The sequence below is a fragment of the Monodon monoceros genome, unplaced genomic scaffold (assembly GCF_005190385.1).
Source record: "Monodon monoceros isolate NGI ecotype Baffin Bay Population unplaced genomic scaffold, NGI_Narwhal_1 Super_Scaffold_1, whole genome shotgun sequence".
NCBI classification, from domain to species: domain Eukaryota; kingdom Metazoa; phylum Chordata; class Mammalia; order Artiodactyla; family Monodontidae; genus Monodon; species Monodon monoceros.
The window spans coordinates 62,458,600-62,479,904 of record NW_021703765.1 but is presented as its reverse complement, the minus strand read 5'-3'; the positions used below and the strand labels follow the sequence as shown (position 1 = coordinate 62,479,904).

The window sequence follows — 21,305 nt, the reverse complement described above, 5'->3', positions numbered from 1 at the left end:
ATACGTCCCTGAATGTTGGACCTCTTGGCTAAGCCGAGCATGAATCGTGGACCTCTGGGCTAAGCCGAGCCTTTGGGATGATGGAGCGTTATCACATCACTCGGCAGTGCCCAGTGCATCCTCCAGGAGCATCCGCCAGCCAGAGCGCGAGCAGGAAGCCTCACGCATGCGCACTGCCTGCCTGAGGCATTTCTGTGGCCGGCCGGATGGTACGGCGCCTGCGCGATCCAGAGCCGGGAGGGAGGCGAGCCGAGTGGGCTGTGCCGCAGACGCCTGCGCGGGGGCGATGTGGGCGGGGCCTGAGCCGCGCCTGCGCAGTCTTCGGCGGCCGTGTGGGACAGACAAGGGGCGGGCTGGGGGCGTGGGCCGCGAGGGAGGCTGGGCGGGCCGGGCGAACGGCGCCGCGGGGTTGGCTGCTGCCCTGAGGCCGGACTCAACGGATTCGGGCCGCGCCACCGGGCGAGCTCGCCGCCTGGCCCCAGCACGGAGCCAGCGAGCAAGCGAGACGGCGCTGCGCGGTAAGAGCCGGGGCCGGGTGCCCTGAGTGTGCGCGGTGGGAGCGTCCCTCTCCTCAGCGCCGCCCGCGCGGCCAGGCCCCGGCGGCCCCGCAGACCCCGGCGGCCCGCGCCTGCGCCGTCCCCTCCCGGGCCCCCCGCCTGGCGCGCGCCTGCGCCATCCCCTCGCGGGCCCCCGGGCAGCCGAAGCCGCGACCCCGGCCGGCGGGCGTCCCGGCTGCTTGGGGCCTGGCTGGTTCTGCGGCCGCGCCCACCGGTCTCCTCTCCTCGCGCGCCAGGAGAGGCTGGGGCCGCCGCCCCGTAGCCCCTGGCCCCCAGTCCTTTAGTCCCCGGCCTCCATCCCCGGGCCCGAGGATGCGGCGGGCGGCCGACCCGGGCCTCCTGCGGGCTCTGCTTCCGCCGGGCCGCGCCCCCACCCGCGCCCAGCTCCGCCGGCGGGGTCAGCCCGGAGCAGGAGGAGTATCCTTTTTTCTCCAGACCTGGTTAATTGCATCAGGTTGGATGTGAATAATCTTGTGTTCTGCCGAGGAAGTTCTGCCTTTCCCGCAGTGTGGTCATTGTATGGCTTCAGTGGTTACGTTTAAGACATCAGAGTTCGTTTCTGGGCAGCTCCCCTGGAGATGACTGGAAAAGAAACAGTTTCCACTCAGTTTCGGCCCATTTACAAAACCAAGTAACTCCTGTGATCATTCAAGCGCAAAGAATCTTGATTTGTTAATGCCCTTGGTAATTCGCGGGCAAGCACGGGAGGACCCAGGGAAAATTCCCATAAATTCGCCGTCCTGTATTGATCACAGGGGGAAATGTCTGTGTTGTATTAAAAAAAAAAAAATCATCTTCAGCCATTGATAATGTTTTGTAAGTTTGCAACAGATGCGAGAGACTAAAAAATGTTTGCTTTCACCCCGGGGGCTGCATCTTGAGATGCAATCAGAGCCTGGGGCTTGGTAGATAACCAGCAGACATCACTATAATATGGGTAGGTTATCAAATAGACACATCGATGCAGAAGGGTAAGGAGAAGTAAGGTATTGACCTAGGTAAGATTTTTTTCTATAAAGAGATAGCTGATCCAGTAATTTTTTTCTCTTGAAACATGTCTCCTTTTCTCCGTTGAATGAGTGTACTCCAAGCATCTTGAGATAGCTGGAGAATGCTTTTTAGTTGCCTGTGCATACTCTACGTATGTAGGGATTTTCTTGACATTCATTTTCAGTAAGAAAGTGAGGGGTTCCCTGGTGGCACAGTGGTTAAGAATCTGCCTGCCAATGCAGGGGACATGGGTTCGAGCTCTGGTCCGGGAAGATCCCACGTGCCGCAGAGCAACTAAGCCCGTGTGCCACAACTACTGAGCCTGTGCTCTAGAGCTCGCGAGCCACAACTACTGAAGCCGGTGCACCTAGATCCTGTGCTCTGCAACAAGAGAAGCCACCGCAGTGAGAAGCCCGCGCACCACAACTAGAGAAAGCCCACGCACAGCAACAAAGACCCAACACAGCCAAAAATAAATAAATAAAATAAATAAATTTTTTTTAAAAAGAAAAGAAAGTGAATATAGTGCCATAGAAAAGCTTTATCACTCTGCACCTTGGCAACAGTCCAAATATCTAAGTGTGCAGTTTAGCATCATAGTGAATGGGAAGTGATTATAGCAGTATTGGTTAAGGTGAGGTTTGTATCAAAATTTCTGTTTTAAACTTGAACTTTTGGGGTTGTGTATCTGCAGTGTGTCCTCTTGAGACGGGATTTCTCTGAAGCAGAGGTTCTCTTTATAACTGACTCCATAAAGTACATCTTATATTTTAGATGACTCAGATGATAGTACTGCTTTGGTTCAAAATTATTATTAGGGATGGGTTTTCATAATACATTAAGACTTGCTGTATAACCATATACATATTTAAATCACATGGCTAACTTGTCCATAGTCATTACGCAAACTCTCCACCTCAGTAGAGGAACAGTGGCAGGGTGTCAGTAGGTGAGTTAAATTTCTTGGCTTTATGGCTTTGGGCAAGTCGGTTTTCCTTTCTGGGCTTCATTTCCCCATCTGTAGAGTGTGGGGTTTGGGGGTGGAGGTGGAAAGGAGCTTGAGTTGCCAATTTTAATGTTTAATGGATCTTTGCCTACTTTGTCCTCTTCAGCCAGGGGTAGAACTGGGCCTTCTCACCAGTTCCATGACATTGTGGTCCTTCGTCAAAGACCAGGTGGTGGTGTAAGGCTGGTGAGAACCAATCTCGGAGACCCTTGGTCAGGCCCCTGAAATGAACTGTTGAGTGGGCTTCAGTGTATTAGGAAAAACGAGGACAATATAGGGAGTTTTTCATAAAACTAAATTTATTCAACTAGGACTTCCCTTTCTAAAAAATGTCATTTTCTTGATACTAAAATTCAAGCATCTTCTGTGACATGATGGTGATAGTAAATGGTGCTAAATGAGATTGTAATAAATGGCAACTACAGGTTGGTTTTCTTATCACAATGAGCTATTTTTAGAAATAAAGGGAACGTAGAATCTATTGTTTTGCTGTTGTAGTAAGGGAGTTTAGTGAAAATGTTCCTGGGGCTTTTGCTGCTAAGATTAAAATATAGATTACTTTTTAAGAGTAAATATGAGTTACTTTGTGGTCATTTGTCCCAATCCACAGGCAACTAAGAAGGCTCTGTTGAATTTGCTTGGTATTAAAGACACTTCTGATCATCCTTTCCTACCAGATGTAAAATGTCAGGATATTTTTGTGTGTGTATAAGCCTAGGCAGGGAAATTCCTCCTGGTGGTTGGAATTGTTAGTATTGAATAGACTGGCTGCTGAGGTAAAGAATCCCTGTGGGGATTCTCTGTCAGCTCCGAAACTTTTTAGTATTGTGACCCCAGTCTTTTGCTGTGAAACACCATGACCATCAAGAAATTAGGCTTACAGATTATATTTCAGATATGCTGAGGGGAGAAGTGGCTGTCCAGCACCCTGTCCAGTTCCAAAGTGAATGTAACAGATGACCATTGTGTCTGTGAAATCTTAAAAATTTTTAAAGATTTAAAAAATCTTACTAGATTTAGATTTAGAGTTATTGTAAATTTTCTTTTGTACTTACAAAACTACAGTATATAATGTGTATCAAGCATACATTTTAAAAGTGTCTCAAATTAAAATTAATAATGCAATCTTTAATTCTTCAAATACTCATGTTCACATTGGGAGGACTGATTGCTCTCACCCACCTGAGTTCTCCATTTTCAAAGGATAACATGGAAACTCTGTAAAGGACATTTGTCCAGAAGAAGAGAATGCAGATCTGTTAAGTGTTTTCCCTGACCTTTTTGCACATCTTCATTGTAGTTCTTGTCTTTATTTTTTGGTTAAATCCTGAGGTTTGCCCCTGCCTTTCTTTCTAAAATGTTAATCTGTTCACAGTTACTGCCCTGCTCGCTGCACAATTGAAAATCCTTCAATGGCTCCCACTATCTTTACAATCAGATCTACCGATCCTTAGCCTGGTGTCACTGGGCTCTGGCCGCCACTCTCGTCCTGCCCCCACCTCCTTTTAGGTGCTTCGTTGAGCTCTTGGTCCTTGGAGCTCTCTCCAGTCTCCTCTGCTGGAAAGCTTTTCTCTCACTTCATCCTTCAAAACTCAGCTCAGGTAGGACCTGGCCTGAAAGGCATCCCTTATCCTGTCTCCTGCAGGCTTGTCCAGCACCCTGTCCAGTTAGGATTTGGCTCCCTGGTTTTGTCTGCTTTTCTCCACCAGCTGGGACACCGCAGTGCAGAGTGGGGTGCGTGTCGTTGCATCTGCTGGGTGAGTAGTTTGTCAGGCATGGGTCCTGAGGAAGTGGGTCACTTAGTCCCTGTCCCTGAGGAGCTTTTCACTACAGGTCCACTTGGCCTCGCCATCCCTGAGATACCTCCCAGCCATGCACACCAACTTGCAAAGTCCATTTAATTGTGTCTTAGTGTCTAATTAAAATCTAATTTCTTGACGGAGGAGACTCTGTCTGTGATGTCTATTATATCACCTTTGTTCCGGGCTCTGGAAGGAATGCGCATTTGTTTCATGTTGTTTCCCTTTTTCCCCTTGTATACCTTCCATCTTGGTGGTGGTGGTTTTTACTGTTGTTGTTTTTGGATGGTAAAGTTTTAAGAGATGAAGATATTAAATTTCAAGTTCGTCTCTTGTACATATAGCCCAGGGAAAACAGAAATGTTAAAGGGGAAAAATACTTTGTCTCTTGAAAAAAAAAAGCCCCGTATTACACTTCTTTTCAAAAGAACTGAGTTTGTACAAAAGAAAAAAAAAAAAAGAGCCTGATTAAGCTTGGGAAAGAGGCAAAGAAACTGACGGCAGTGTTAGGATTTGTCAAGAAATACTTGTTAAAAATGAAAGTTGTCCCTTTCTTCCTCTCTCACTTTTCATGTTCTTGGGAAAGTCCCAACTCAGCCGTTTTCCAGGGGCACCTCGTCCCGTGGGAAGTCCTGAAGCAGTTTGTTGGGGCTGCTGATTTCCAGAACAGTCACAACTGGACACTTTCTTCCGAGAGATGCCCCTGTCCTGCCATGTAGGAGATGCCAGTGTCCTGAGTCCCACTCCCTTCTTTCCCTGGTAGCGTCTCCTGGTCATAGTTTGTTCTGCCCCACCAGGCCCAGGAGTTCTTGAGCAGGAGCTATTGAGTCTTCTTGCACATTTTAAACCTTGGTGGGTTTGGGTCAGTCTCTCCCAGCCTCCCGCCCCAACCCCCCAGCCCTGGCCTGGTGGCTTGCTGGACCTTAGTTCCCTGACCAGGGATTGAACCCAGGCTCCAGCAGTGAAAGCACCGAGTCCTAACCACTGGACCTCCAGGGAAGTCCCTGGTTAGGGTCAGTCTTAAATCTTCTGTCCTGTGTTCTTGTTCTTTTCCCTATCTGGCCTCTGCATTTCTACAAACTCTGTCACATCATTACACTTACTCAGGTGTGTTTTCTCTGCCCTGTTACAAATTACCTGCTGGATTTTTCAAACCTAGTTCCCTCATTTTTATTCTTTTTTTTTTGGGGGGGCGAGCCGCAAGGCTTGCAGGATCTTAGTTCCCTGGCCAGGGATTGAACCCTGGGCTCTCTGCAGTGAAAGCGCTGAGTCCTAACCACTGGACCGCCAGGGAAGTCCCCCTCATTTTTATTCCTCAAGCTTACCTCATTGCGTACTTATTCAACTTTGCCCGGCCCCTGCCACTCGAGGCCACCAGCCTTGGATTTTTTAGTCTTTTTTTGTTTATCTCTTACTTCTTGCCTCAACACTTGTCTCCTCTCCCCACCCCACTCTCCCCTCCCCCGAACTCCACCACCAGGAATGTCAACCTTTCATACCACTCTTCATCGTTCATGTATTCATTTGAATACAAGAATCGTGTATGCATATATTCATTCATGTATTCATTTGCAAACATGTATGGTTTTTAAAAATAACAGCTTTATTGAGGTATAATTCATATACCATAAAGTTCATCCTTTTTGTTTTTTTCCAACTTAAATGAGTCAAATTTATTTATTTGTTTATTTAAATTTTGATTGGAGTATAGTATTTTTTTTTAATTTAATTTATTTTTGGCTGCATCCAGTCTTAGTTGTGGCACGTGGGATCTTTAGTTGCGGCATGCGGGCTTCTCTCTAGTTGTGGTGCATGGGCTTCTCTCTAGTTGTGGTGCGTGGGCTCAGTAGTTGCGGCGTGCGGGCTCAGTTGCCCTGAGGCATGTGGGACCTTAGTTCCCCAACCAGGGATGGAACCTGTGTCCCCTGCATTGGAAGATGGATTCTTAACCACTGGACCACCAGGGAAGTCCCTAGAGTACAATTGATTTACAATGTTGTGTTAGTTTCAGGTGTACAGCAAAGTGAATCAGCTATATACACACATATATCCACACCTTTTCAGATTCCCCTCCCACATACGCTATTACAGAGTACTGAGTAGAATTCCCTGTGCTATACAGTAGGTCCTTATTAGCTATCTATCAATGTCTTATACATAGTAGTGTGTATATGTCAATCCCAATCTTCCAATTTATCTCTCCCCTGTGACCCCCTGGTAACCATAAGTTTGTTTTCTACATCTGTAACTCTATTTCTGTTTTGTAGATAAGTTCATTTTGTTCCCTTTTTTTAGATTCCACATATAAGCAATATCATAATATTTGTCTTTCTCTGTCTGACTTACTTCACTCAGTATGACAGTCTCTAGGTCCATCCATGTTGCTGCAAATGGAATGATTTTGTTCTTTTTTATGACTGAGTAATATTCCATTGTATATATGTACCACATCTTCTTTATCCATTCCTGTGTTGATCGACATTTAGGTTGCCATGCTTTTTGAATTGCACACCTCAGTGGTTTTTAGTATATTCACAGAGTTGTGCATTGAGCACCACTCTCTAATTCCAGAGCATTTTCATCACCTCAGGAAGAAACCTTGTACCCAGCAACAGTCACTCTCCATTCTCCACTCCCCCAAGCCCCTGGCGATCACTAATCTACTTTCTCTGGACTTGTCTATTCTGGATATAAATGGAATCAGACAATATGTGGCCTTTTGTGTGGTTTCTTTCATTTAGCATAATGTTTCCAAGGGTTATCCATGTTGTAGCATTCATTAGTACTTCATTCCTTTTATGGCTAAATAAGAGTCCATACTTTGTTATCTATTCATTAGTTGATGGACATTTAGTTTATTCCACTTTTCTTTTCTTTCTTTCTTTTTTTTTTTTTTTTAACTTTTTGGCCACACAACACGTGGGATTTTAGTTCCCTGACCAGGGACTGAACCCGCACCCCCTGCATTGGAAGTGCAGCATCTTAACCACTGGACCACTAGGGAAGTCCCTGGTTTATTCCACTTTTGGATAGTATGAATAATGCTGCTGTGAACATTCATGTACAAATTTTTGTGTGGACAGATGTTTTCTGTTCTCTTAGGTGTATATGTAGAAGTGGAATCACTGGGTCATATGGTAGCAATGTTAAACTTTTTGAGGAACCACCAACTGTTTTTCAAAGCTGCTCCATTTTACAGTCCCTCCAGCAGTGTGTCACGTTCTAAGTTCTCCACTTGCTGATCAATGTACGGGTTTTCAGGGCATACTTTTTAAAACATGGGATATTTTTGGCACTTCTGCTTTTTGTTTTCCTCACTTAATACTTCTGGAAAGTCCATTAAATCAGCTGGTATCATTCTGACTCATTGTGATTAATGGCTTCATAGTAATATTCCATAATATAAATATACTGTTTATTCATTCAATTCAGCAGATAATAAAAGGCTATTATGGATCAGGCACTGTTCTAGGCTTTGAGGCAACAGCATGAACAAAACAAACAAAACACCCTGCACTCTTAGAGTTTACTTTCTAATAGAAGCAGGGGTGGAAAGTCAGGAAATAAACAAGTAGCATAGCCTAGGGTTTTACCATTGCAGTTTGAGTCTGTGGGGGCTTTCTGAGTAGTGTATATGAAGTACCAAAGGCTACATTGCCCTAAATGTTGTTACAAGTTACTTTAAGTCAGTATTAGTATTAATAATCTTGCAGGAGAAAGTAGAAACATTTTCATAAAATAAAAAAAAGGAAAAAAAAAAGACCCAGTTGGTTAATGTGGATATGAAGTTCTAGGAGATTCACATATGAGTCCTTGGTAGCAAAGTTTGCACATTTATAAATTGTATCCAAATCCTCTTATCCTGTTGACAAGTAATAGACATCGTTCCCCGAAAACCAGGTGAGATATGTGTGCTGGAGGTTTCTGATGGATGCGGTTGAGAGTACTTTTGGGGGACATGGCAAAACTTCTGGGCCCAGTCAAGACTCTTGTTTTCTTCCTGAACTTTTTCTGTGTTTGTTATATTGCCCTATGAATTATTGAGATTGTCCCTCCAGTAAAGCCTACTTTAAATTATTCATGGTGATGCTTAGGGAAAATAATCTGGGTCCTCTAGAGTGGTTAGGCCTGGAGGGAATTCCCTCCCAATAAGGGCAGATTTATATTGATATGTAGCCTAGTTTGGCCTGCACTAACCCTTCTATGTTGGCCCTAGTGGTAATGCAGTTAAAATAAGCATTTCGATTCTGATTTTGTTTTTTATATTTGACTTTGAAATGAAGTTAGAAATGCACATTTTAGACACACAGTTATTCACCCTTTGTGTTACCCATCCAGGTCAAAGTCTTGCTCATCCAGACCAGCTCCATCATGATGGAATGCTAGTCATCTATTAATAATCTGAATGTCACTCTAATGAATAAAACATTATTTTGCAGAAAAATTTTTTGGGCAATTCAGTTACTAATGTTCGTTTATAAAAATTCAGAACAAAACACAACCTGCAAGTTTATGTTAAAGTAATATTTCTGAAGGTCTAGTGTAGAATATAAATGCCACCCAGCATACTGTCTAGCAGTACAGGGATCTTAGTCACCTCCTCTCCTGCCTTTGCTTCTCGCTGTCCTCCCCCACCACACATGTGCTTAGTTGGGTTGGGTTCCAAAACTTTATTTATAAAACTAATTTAATTCATAAGGTTTATGAGGTTTAGGTTATTAGTACTGTGGAATCTAATGAGCATCCGTGGCAGCATGGCTGAAAAAGCATACATTTCATGTGTACCTTTCATTAAATACGGTCCTCTCACCATACAGCTTAAGGTAGTTATTTTCCTTAATTTTATAAGTGAGGAAACGAGGTTAGGAATACAGAGTTAACCAGGGGCCAAGCTTGGACTTGAGCCCAGTTTTCTGACTAAAAGCCCTGTGTTCTTTTCACTGTAATATGCTGCCTTTCAACTGGAATGCATTTGCCATATGGTTGAAGGAACGGCAGTGCCATTTAGCCTGGAGAACAGAAGACGATGTAGGGCATTGTTTCTCTTATAATTGAAATATTTGAAGAGCTTTCACATGGAAAGAGGACTGGATTTATTTTGTGCTGCTTTGGCAGTTTCCCTAGTAAATGGTAGTTATAGTTGCACTGACATTTGGCTCCACGTATGAAAAACTGCCCAAGAATTGAAGGGGCAACTAGTGACAAAGCCTGTGGGGGTGTCATAGGATGATGGCTGGGGGACTGACCTTGATGCCTGCCTGGTCTTACTGAGGTCCTCTTCTTTGCCTCCTCCTTCTACACCCTTTCTTGCCTGAGCGCTTGGCTGGGCCCCCTCTCTTCCTAATTTCATGCCTCTTCTCCCTTAAGCCACTCAGGCAAGTTTTAAATATGGGATGGCCCTTGATAGTAGTTAATGATGATTTTGTTTGATTGGTTCGTTTTTCTCACATATGCAGTATACACATTATTTTAAATAAAGTGACAGTGAAGTATGAATTTGGAATTTATAATTTTTTCCAATACTATTTCTTTTTTTTTTCTTTTTTTTTTTTTTGGTATGCAGGCCCCTCACTGTTGTGGCCTCTCCCGTTGCGGAGCACAGGCTCCGGACACACAGGCTCAGCGGCCATGGCTCACGGGCCCAGCCACTCCGAGGCATGTGGGATCTTCCCGGACTGGGGCACGAACTCGTGTCCCCTGCATCGGCAGGCGGACTCTCAACCACTGCGCCACCAGGGAAGCCCTCCAATACTATTTCTGTAGTGATGTTTTTTTAAGCAGGAAATAAAAATTGAAGAGTATATCCTGTGATGGTAGGCTAAGAAGGGGATTTATTATGCAAGTATGAGAGTCTCTGCTGAAACACTAACGCAGTGTTTACTTTGTCACCCAAGGTTCATTATCCTCAGGGATAACCACCTAAGGTTCCTATGCCGTTTCATTCCTCGTCGCATGTGATTGCATAGGTGCTGCACCTTGTCTGGCCAGGGAGTCCTTCAGGTGGGGAGAGGGTGGTCAGCAGCAGCAGGGTCTGTACTGATGCCAGAGAGTGACTTCTGTGAAGGGTTCTTAGTCTCTGAACATCTTTGCAGGTGAAGCTTCAGAGCATAGTGAGGTCAAGAGGAAAAAGACCTGTTATCTCTCAAACAGCTGATTACTTTTTGCATAGCAGTTACTGGTTTCTTTGTCTTTGGTCTACATACTTTTTTTTAAATTGTCAGGAGCCTGGAGCTTAGATATATGTGCCATGCTGCATCAGAAGCGAGCTTGGGACATTTCAGGTAATGGGGGTGGCTGGTGGCTGCACTGAGAAAGAGATTCCCTCAGGAAACAGGCAAGTGAGAAAGTGAGCTCAGCAAATTCCCCCGTGTAGGTTCCATGTGATGCTCTTTAAAACAGTTGATGTTGCACCACTGTTACCTGGAGCCCTGAGAGCTGAAGCGTTGTGACTGTCCGAGTATCTAGCTAACCGAAGTTAGTGCGGGAGCCGAACATTCAGCTGGTGTCTGATGACGAGCGGTCCTCCTGGCCCCGCTTAAGTGCCTTCGGCGAGGGGAGGACCCAACCAGTTTTAAGGCCGCTCGGTTGGTGTAGGGACATCGCTGATTATTAGTTGCCTCGGAATCTGTCGCTTGATAACTTTCACTCTCTAGTCCTATTCCTGCCTTCTGGACCTTTTGAAGTTTGAAAACGACTATTTTCACTTACCGAGATGAAAGTCTCACTTACTTGAGTTGTTTTCAGAGCTCTCTGGACTGGAGACAGGCTGGTTATTAGATTTTCTCCTCACAGTGTGGCTCTAGAACTGCACACAGTACCTTACCAGGTCCTCTGAGGAGGACAGTCTACCTGGGACTCCTGTCTTCCCAGAGATCCAGACAGTGTAAATCAGATGATTTATTTCAGCTCAGGACTGTATTGTTGCCCTTGGAAGAGCCCTGCTGTGCTGTGGGGACACTTTAAGCCCAAACTCCCTCTTCTGCTACAGAAGCAGGTCTTCCAGAGTCTGTCTTTCAGAGCTTTCCTCTTCCCGGGAACTTGTGGACAATAGGATCAGATTCTAACCTTTGACAGCACCTGCACCCTTCCAAAATCTGCTTCTCACACACGTGAACAAAAGATAAATATGTGCGGTGATGTATTAATTAACTAGGTGGTGGGAATCCTTTTACAATGTATATCAGTCACCGTGATGTACATTTTAAATGTGTTACAGTTTTATTTATCAATTATATCTCGGTAAAGTTGAAAAAAATTTGAGGTGAAAACATCTTGCCTTCAAAAGGTCAGGGTTTCCTATTGAGACTAGTCACAGAGATGCATTCCAGGTTTCTTACTTCTTATTTGTTCCCAGATGGTGTGCAAGGAGGTAGTGATCCCTGGGGTTAGACTACCTTATGTAGCGTGGCAGCTCGAGGGCGTCAGGACATCCGATGAGCTGAGGTTCCAGCTTCATAGGGACCTTCCTTCTTAGGCTGCTTTGGCCTCCGGGGGAGGGCTGCATGCCCCTTTAATGCTAGGGTCTCCACAGTTTTCCACTAACCACAGTTGGTGAGAGTCTAAGTTGTCGGTTTTCTCCTCATCCCCTTCTGCCCCTCATCAGCTTTTTCTTCCTGATTTCTTTTTGAAATTCTGCTGTTTTGAGTTGGTATCTTTTTGACTTTCACTTGTACTGGTAACACGTAAATGATGACATTGTGGTACAGGACAGACACATTATTCCCATGGCTTCCTTGAGCATTTCTTTCAGTACCCTATATTGCATGCTCTCTTTCCTAGTTGCTAGCCTGCCAGCCCGCTGTGAAAGATTGGAAGTGAATAGGGGGTCGTCAGCTGTCCCTTGTACACACGGGGACAGCATCGCCAAGGCCTCAATCTGTATAGTAACAAGGAATGTTTTGCTTACCTGCTTCCACATAAGCTGCTGGTAATGGTTAGGATTTGGAAAAGGGGAAAACATTCCTGAGATGGGGAATTTAGTCACCTGTAGTTCTATATGAAAGTCAACCCCCCAAAAAACAAAGGGACTTCCCTGGCACTCCAGTGGTTAAGACTCTATGGCGCGGCCAAAAAAAAAAAAAGAAAACAAAAAAGAGGAAAGTCAAATTCAACTGAGAGGAGGGGAAGGCATATCATTATAGTCTCAGTAGAGACAGAGACTGACAGGCTTTTTCTGTAAAGAGCCAGGTAGTAAATGTTTTTGACTTTGCAGGCCATATAGTCTCTGTTGCAACTAATCAGCACAGAAGTAGCCATAGAAATACATGAATGAATGAGTGTACCTGTGTTTCAATAAAATTTTCTTAGTGGATCTGAAAACTTGAATTTTGTATAGTTTTTGATGTCACAAAATACTCTTGATTTTTTTTTTTCTCCCCAACCATTTAAAAATGCAAGAAATAGGGCTTCCCTGGTGGTGCAGTGGTTGAGAGTCTGCCTGCCGATGCAGGGGACACGGGTTCGTGCCCCGGTCCGGAAAGATCCCACATGCCACGGAGCGGCTGGGCCCGTGAGCCATGGCCACAGAGCCTGCGCGTCCGGAGCCTGTGCTTCGCAACGGGAGAGGCCACAACAGTGAGAGGCCCACGTACCGCAAAAAAAATAAAAAATAAAAAAAATGCAAGAAATATTCTTAGTTTGTGGACTGTACAAAAACAAGTGATGAGCTGGATTTGGCCCATGGACTGTAGTTTGCTGTCTGTCCTCGGTCATAGGGAAACAGGAAGCAGAGAGGACTGATTAGAGGACCTGGGAAGCCAGGCCCAGAGTTTTTTCTGTTATTTTCTAATTTAATTAATAAAGAATCTTTTACAAAAATCCACAATACCTTTATCTCATCTTAAAAAAGCGACAATTCGGGGCTTCCCTGGTGGCGCAGTGGTTGAGAGTCCGCCTGCCGATGCAGGGGACACGGGTTCGTGCCCCGGTCTGGGAGGATCCCACATGCCATGGAGCGGCTGGGCCTGTGAGCCATGGCCGCTGAGCCTGCGCTTACGGAGCCTGTGCTCCGCAATGGGAGAGGCCACAACAGTAAGAGGCCTGTGTACCACACACACACAAAACAACAATTCAAAAAGAAGAAAGATGGAAGGATAGAAGGGATTGAAAGCATGCAGAAAGGTTCAGAGAGAGATGTGTGTCAGTCAGGAGGTGCGATGAAAAGCCAGTGGGGAGACTCATACTGGGCCAGGGAGCGAGTGAGGAGAGGGCTAGACACCAGGGACAGAGGAAGGGCAAGTCCAATTAGTGACCCACTGAATGAGGAAGGCAAAGGAAGGCCTTGCTGAGTTAGACCCCACGGGGTGACAGCAGCAGTGGTTAGGCCCCAGAGGGGGTGGCACACACCTGGAGTGGACCGTGGAGTTTTTAGTTGTCTGGAAGATGGAGTGGAGCAGAACAGCCCTGGGGATTGTCCTGGGGGGAGAGACCCCTTCTTTTCTGCTGGTGGTGTGAGGAGTTGGAAAGAAGAAGTAGGAAGTTAGGGTACAGGGAATTCACCTCTGTGATGTAGGGAGGATAGCAGTGTGCTGTTTGGTGTGGTTCCTGTAGCAGTCCTGTGTAGGAGCTCTTAGCCTCCACCTAGAGGTGCAAGGACTGAAGTTTGGACGTGAGTAACATGCCCAGAGCCACATAACAAGTAAGTGGTGGAGCTGGCACTTGAACCAGGTTCTGCCGGAATAATCTGGGTTCTTTCCACTAGACTGTGAATTCCTGAGTGCACAGCCGCAGTGTCCCAGGCTGCTAGTTGGAGATCTGCCTTCTGGCACCGTGCTCTGTGTTTAGTGTTATGGCCCAGAACAATGCTGCTCTTCTCTCTCATAAAAATCTGTTTGTGTTTTGAAGTCCTTAGAAGGGATGGTTGTTTGTTGTTTTGTTTTTTTTTTCAATTTATTTTTGCCTGCATTGTGTCTTTTTTTCTTTTTCAATTAATTAATTAATGAATTAATGGCTGCATTGGGTCTTCGTTGCTCCGCATGGGCTTTCTCTAGTTGCGGCGAGTGGGGTCTACTCTTCGTTGCGGTGCGTGGGCTTCTCATTGCAGTGGCTTCTCTTGTTGCAGAGCATGGGCTCTAGGGGCACGTGGGCTTCAATAGTTGTGGCAGGCGGGCTCAGTCGTGGCTCATGGGCTCTAGAGCACAGGCTCGGTAGTTGTGGCGCACGGGCTTAGTTGCTCCACGGCATGTGGGATCTTCCCGGGCCAGGGCTCGAACCCATGTCCCCTGCATTGGCAGGCGGATTCTTAACCACTGAGCCACCAGGGAAGCCCAGATGGTTGTTTTTAAAGCTGAAATAGTTAAATTACTCATTTGCAGTAAATCAGATTAGGTAAGCAGTGTTCTCAGAGACAGGATTTGGTAATTTTGGGGGTAATATTTTAAACCTAAGAAATAGTTTTGAAGGATTAGAATCTGAAGAGTCCCATCTGCTGAGTTTGGGGTGAGCTGCTGTACTGTTTGTATGAGAGTCTATTATTCTTTTTTTTTTAAAGATTTTTAATTAATTAATTAATTAATTATGGCTGCGTTGGGTCTTAGTTGCGGCACGCGGGATCTTCGTTGACACATGCGGGATCTTTTTGTTGCTGCGCATGAGCTTCTCTCTAGTTGTGGCGTGCGAGTTTTCTCTTCTCTAGCTGTGGTGCGCAGGTTCCAGAGCACATGGGCTTTGTAGTTTGCATCACGCAGGCTCTCTAGCTGTGGTGCGCAAGTTCTCTAGTTGGGGCCCACGGGCTTAGTTGCCCGGTGGCATGTGGGGTCTTAGTTCCCAGACCAGGGATCCAACCCACATCCCCTGCATTGGAAGGTGGACCACTGGACCACCTTCCAATGAACCACCAGGGAAGTCTCCATTACTCTTTTTTTTTTAAATTTATTTATTTTATTTATTTATTTTTGGCTGCGTTGAGTCTTTGTTGCTGTGCATGGGCTTTCTCTAGTTGCAGTGAGCGGGGGCTACTCTTGGTTGTGGTGTGTGGGCTTCTCATCGCGGTGGCTTCTCTTGTTGCAGAGCACGGGCTCTAGGCGCCCGGGCTTCAGGAGTTGTGGCTCGCGGGCTCTGGAGTGCAGGCTCAGTAGTTGTGGCACACGGGCTTAGTTGCTCCGCGGCATGTGGGATCTTCCTGGACCAGGGCTCGAACCCATGTCCCCTGCATTGGCAGGCGGATTCTTAACCACTGCGCCACCAGGGAAGCCCTATTACTCTTAATATGATACTAGTAACCTGTTACTGAAGCTCAGGGTTTGCTAAATCAGGTAACATTGTTCTGACATTTTACTTGTTAAAAATTAGAATGAAGCATTAGGAAGAAACATTTATTTTACACATTCTATTTTCTTGATACCCTGTTGCATTGTATTGAAATTCTGACACGTAATTAAGTTCGGTGCTTGGACTTTGTAATACATTACTCACGCAGTAAAGACAAACAGCATGATACTAAATTGGCAACAGCAAAGTCAGTGTAATTGAGTTATATGGTGAGTCTCACATTTTCACAGGGATGGGTGCACCATGACATCTGGAACTCAGAAGGAAGTGCTTGCCATGGTTTTCCTCTCTTTTCCTCTTACATCCTCATCCTGCCACTGATAAGTGAGTAGAAGTTCTACCCCCAGTTGCAGGATGTGGTGTGACAGACTGTGAACTGGGTAATAGGTGTCTCGAGAGCGCTTCCAGGATTTCCTTCTAACACGCTTGTCCTTTCAGCAGTGGCTTGGGCTCTTCACATCCTAGCTCCGATTTTGTCTGTCGGGTGTTTGGTTCCTTTCTCTTTGTGGTTCTTAAATGATGCCTTTGGCACTGGCCCTGCCTCGCCTCCTCTATGCGCCTCCTCTATGCGCCTTGCGGTCCTGGTGAGGCAGAGAAGCCTCCACGTGGCTGCCCTGAGGGCGTGTTGATGGTGCTGGAGGGACAGTCTGGGGGCGGGGCTTCGTGTGACCCAGGTCCTCTGAGCTGGGCTTTGAGGGACTTGAGCTGCTTGTCCTCCAAGATTGCTTTGAAGGAGGAGGGGGTTTTCAACCAGTGGACACTGGGCTTGGGGGAATAACGCGCCCGTGGGAGGGAGCTGCGCGAAGCGGGCAGAGGGCCTAGCACAGGGGTCTGGTTTCATGAAAGCAACGTGCTGCTCTAGACCCCAGCTGCTGGAGGGAGCCCTGGAGAGTGGCTTTGGAGTTCTGGATCGGGCTGTTTTGTGGAGGACTGACTGTTGAGCTCTGTGGTTCGGGCTTAATATTCTTGCTGTTCTCTGTGTAGCTTCTGCCCATCGTTCTCGTCCCGGTTCACCTTGTGTCTCGTCCCCGTGTTCTGCTCCCTCCTCTCCTGGCGCTGCCCTTTCCTCCCTGTTGGCCGGTCTGTGTGCAGGGCCTAGGGTTGCCAGGTGAGATACAGGATGCCCACCTACCATTTAATTTAGGGTAAAGAATGAATATTTTTTAGTCTAAGTATGTCTCAAATGTTGCTGGGATGAAATACAGTGAGATGGGTGCTGTGGTCACAGTGCCTGGAGCAGTCTTGGCATGATGTGGGAGAAGACCGTAAGGGGCTCTTGGGGCAGAATGGCCGAGTGGAAGTGTAGGTGTTGGAAAGAGCGTGGCTGCGTCAGACAAGGGGTGGGGAGAGGGTGGGAGCGGGGCGTTTGGCCTGAGGCAGGTAGGCGGGCGCCTGGAGAGGTTGGGGGGCAGCGGGATTTGGGTCGCCGGGTTGTGATTCTTCCCTGACACAGAAGGAGCTGGAGCAGGGCTGGCAGGGGTGGTGGGCACGGAGACAAGGGGATGCTGTCAGCCAAGACGTGCGTTCGGGGGCAGGGACGAGTCTCTACCGTGACTCAGTGTCTCACTGTGCAGGCCGCACCTGAGATTGAGGAGGACAGCCTAGGGAGCTACCCTGCTGTGGTGCCGTCGTGGGACATCTGGAGTCAGACCTGTTCAGACCTCTACCCTTGGCGTCGGCCAGCTGTGGGAGGCTCAGGTGATCCTTTTCACGGTTGCCCTGAGGTCATCCTTACCTCTCAAGGTGAAGGAGGGTTGAATGAAATGCTGTGTGTGTGGTATCCCCAGCACAGTGCTTGGCATGCAGGGGGCCCTCAGGGTTTAGTTCCCTGCTTTCCCTCTTGCCAGTGAGGTTTCAGATGGACTGGAGAACAGTGGATTTTCACCATCCATTTGGGATTGTTGGTCTGCCAGGCAGCTAGCTAGGTCACCACAGAAGGAGGTGCAGGTCAGCAGTGAGTCCCTGTGACTCTCCTTACATTTCATTCTGGGAGATCAGAGAGAGCCTTCTTTGAGCTGTCTGTCCTTTCCCAGAAAATGTGGATGGAAATCAAGGGTGTAATAGGCCCCATGTCATACACGTTCCCTGCTCTTTCAGTCGATTCTGTTGAGTTGGCTTTCTCAGCTCAACACAATGTGCAGATGAGACTGTATTTATAGTCTGCTGCAGAAAGACAAACATCTCCCTTCCCTCCTCGGTTTAAACCAATCTTTTCATGCCAGAGTTTTTCAGCCTTGACACTATTGATTTTGGGGGCCCTATAGTTCTTTGTTCGAGGAGTATCCAGTGCATTGTGGGATGTTTAGCAGTATCCCTGGACTCTCACCCAGTTGTGACAACCAAAAATGTCTACTGACAGTGCCAAATGTCCCCTAGAGGGCAGAATTACCCACTGTTGAGACCACTACCTTATACTCAGTAGATATAAGAAAAAAGTACTCCTTAGTAATTTTTATTGCTTTTCATGTTATCTAATCAGTGAAGTGCTTATTGAAAAAAGATTTCAATTTTTATTAAGCTGAATTCAAATTCTAATCTATTTTAACTTGTTTAGTTTGGAAAGACTTTCTTTGTGCCATTGGCAAAACATTTCTCAAATCTAAAATTTTTAGCTTATTATTAAAGGGTTTATTACATTGTTACATTTGAATGATTAGTAAAATAACAAAAGAAAATGTTTCATTTTGTATTTCAGATCACAGTTTGTTATAAATGTACAAATATATTGAATTGATATTTTTAATTAAAAATATGGCTGACAGTTAATTTTATGAATACAGTATTGTGCAATTTTGTAACTGCCTGCCAGAAATCTGAGCATAAAGCCATGGTTTGAAGGGGCCATGAATAAACATTTTCTTTTTGTAAATATGGCTGAAGAGGGAGAGGAGACTCAAAATTTCTTGCATTCTGGGAGTTTGAACTTTGGGAACCAATTTGTTTTGGACTAAATCTGGAAAAACCATTTGTGTACTGTAGCCAGAAATTCTTTTAGGCTGTCCTTTTCCAGCCTTGTCACTTGCCTGGAATGTTAAGCAGCAGCAGCAGTTTAACGGCCTTTTAGCGCCTTGTATTAAAAAGACCTCCAGAAATGGATCTAAAGAGGTCCTAATATAAGACTAGGGTTTTTTCATTGTTGTTGTTATTTTTTTCAAAGCAGTAAGAAGGAGAAGACTTACGGTTCTAAGTTTGAAAAATGCAGGGAGCTTCTAGTTGTTTCTAAATATTTCCTTGTGTTAAATCTTGCAGAGTAATAGAAATCATAAATTAGTATGAGTGGGTTTTTCTGTGGGAAATAGAATTGCGCTTTTGAATTTTTGTTGCTGATAATTAACTCTTTTTTTCTAGTATCCTGTCTATCAGTAGTTGTGGTTTAGTGAAAAGAGTTCAGACTTTGGGCAAACTCCTTACTTCTGTAGCCTCAGTTTCTTCCTCCTTTCCAGGCACGTAGGGTGGTTTCGAATCAAATGTGCTGGTGCTGGGCAGCACCGCCCTCCCCCAGGCAGCTTGCTCTGGCATTTACACAATAGCAACATCAGCAAAGTGTCTCACCCTCCTCATCACCCTCTGACTCTGTGCCCTTCACGAAGCCAAATTTTTGAAACATTCTTCCTTCATCTCCTACTCAACTTTTTGTCCCATTCCAGTGAGGTCTGACTTAGCCCCGTCCTTCCACTTGGAGCTGTGTCGGCCCTGCTTGCCATCTCCTCCTTCTGGCCGACTTCAGTGTCCACTTGGGCACCTTCTCCTGTAGATTCGCCCCCAGGCTCCCTTCACCCAGCGTTGCCAGGCAGAGAGGAGGTAGCTGTGAGGGGAAGGGGTGGAAGTTGGAGAGGAACTGCTTTTTCCTTTTCCTTCCTCTGTGGCCACAAGGGCGTTTGGAGGGGAGTGCACACTTGGGGCTGGAGGTGGAAGTGGAGGAGAGGTCCCTCTGAAGGCCGCCTTTCCTCAGTGCTGGAGTTTGCATCATTGGCTTCTGGGAGCAGGTAGAACCACCATATTAAATGTGCACATTAGTTGATATTCACACCCTAATTTTAGGCATGAAGTAAAATCTGTCTTAAAAATGAGAAGACATCATGTTATAATAAAAAATAAACATTTAAAAGACACAGATAATAGAGAACAAAGCACTGATTAGCAGTGGGGAGAGGGATGGGGGAGGGGCAATATAAGGGTAGCGGGGTAAGAGGTACAAACTGTTAGGTATAAAGTAAGCTGCAAGGATATATTGTGCAACATGGGAAGTATAGCCAATTTTTTTTTTTTTTTTTTTTGCGGTATGCGGGCCTCTCACAGCTGTGGCCTCTCCTGTTGCGGAGCACAGGCTCCAGATGCGCAGGCTCAGCGGCCATGGCTCACGGGCCCAGCCGCTCCGCGGCATGTGGGATCTTCCCGGACCGGGGCACGAACCCGTGTCCCCTGCATCGGCAGACGGACTCTCAACCGCTGTACCACCAGGGAAGCCCTAGCCAATATTTTATAAGTATAAATGGAGTATAACCTTTAAAAATTGTGAATCACTATTGTACGTCTGTAACTTAAATAATGTTGTACAGCAACTATACTTCATTTAAAAATGGACATTAAAAAATAAGCTTTTAAAAATTTCAAGTAAGCTCCTTAGTCAGTAAGCATGGAAGTATTTTGAGCAGTAATGGACTTTTGTATTTAGATTCAGGCTAAGCACAGAATCACATGCCCGAAGGCATCTCCCTGGCCCCTCTCCTTCATCTCTCTCTCTTGCACCTTGAATACACGCCCACTTGCACATGTTCAGTGTTTTGACCTGGCAAAGCTCAGGCTTTTGTCTGAGTAAGCCTTGCCTTTTTCAGTGGAGTCCACTCCAAGTCTATCTTTAAAATGTACACCTTTAAACGCACTTTCTGGTAGTGTGTTGCAATTCACAATAAGAAAGTTTAAAAAAAAAGTATATGTTGAGGAATTCAGTATAAGAAGTCTATTGCATTATGATTTATTTAATTAAAACATTTCTCATTGAATTTCTTTTCAGCGTTTTGTTTGGTTTTGTAGAAGTCGTGATTTTATCAATTGGTTATTGGTTTTGATCCATTTAGTAGCAACTTTTACTTACAGACTCTTATTTATTTTAATTTATTTTATTTATTTATTTATTTTTGGCTGTGTTGGGTCTTTTTGCTGGGCACAGGCTTTCTCTAGTTGCAGCGAGCGGAGGCTACTCTTCGTTGAGATGCGCAGCCTTCTCATTGTGGTGGCTTCTCTTGTTGTGGAGCACGGGCTCTAGGCGCGTGGGCTTCAGTAGTTGTGGCACACGGTTCAGTAGTTGTGGCGCATGGGCTTAGTTGCTCCAAAGCATGTGGGATCTTCCCGGACCAGGGCTCAAACCCATGTCCCCTGCATTGGGAGGTGGATTCTTAACCACTGTGCCACCAGGGAAGCCCCACACTTCAATTTAGTTTGCTAAATTTTAATTTTCCCTTGACAGTGTGATTCCTTCTCAGTGTTTTAGTCTCTTCTTGATTTAAAATTTTAATATGATCCCTACATTTTGAATATGGAGTTTATGAAATAAGAGATAAATGTATTTAGGTTGCTTGGATTGAAACCTTATTTTGAATTTTAGTGGGATATTATCAATATATAACATAAAAACATAAAAACATCATAGCTAATAAGCAATTTCCTTTTTAAAAAAAGTTTTCA

The 21,305-nt window shown here is 45.7% G+C and overlaps 1 protein-coding gene across 9 annotated transcripts in view; it reads left to right on the top strand.

Moving 5' to 3' along the window:
- The first annotated feature begins 363 nt into the window (after positions 1-363).
- The window catches only part of SPECC1L (sperm antigen with calponin homology and coiled-coil domains 1 like), a 125,335-nt gene continuing 104,393 nt past the window's right edge, over positions 364-21,305 (top strand). Inside the window, exons 1-2 of one of the 9 annotated variants that reach the window (XM_029216745.1) lie at positions 441-518; positions 4,199-4,310. The gene's annotated coding sequence lies outside the window, so the exon portion shown is untranslated. Of the gene's footprint in view, positions 519-1,930; positions 1,952-1,977; positions 2,497-3,823; positions 4,311-17,182; positions 17,364-21,305 lie in introns of those variants that run through there. The other 8 variants (XM_029216755.1, XM_029216727.1, XM_029216791.1 and 5 more) reach the window with 8 other exon arrangements.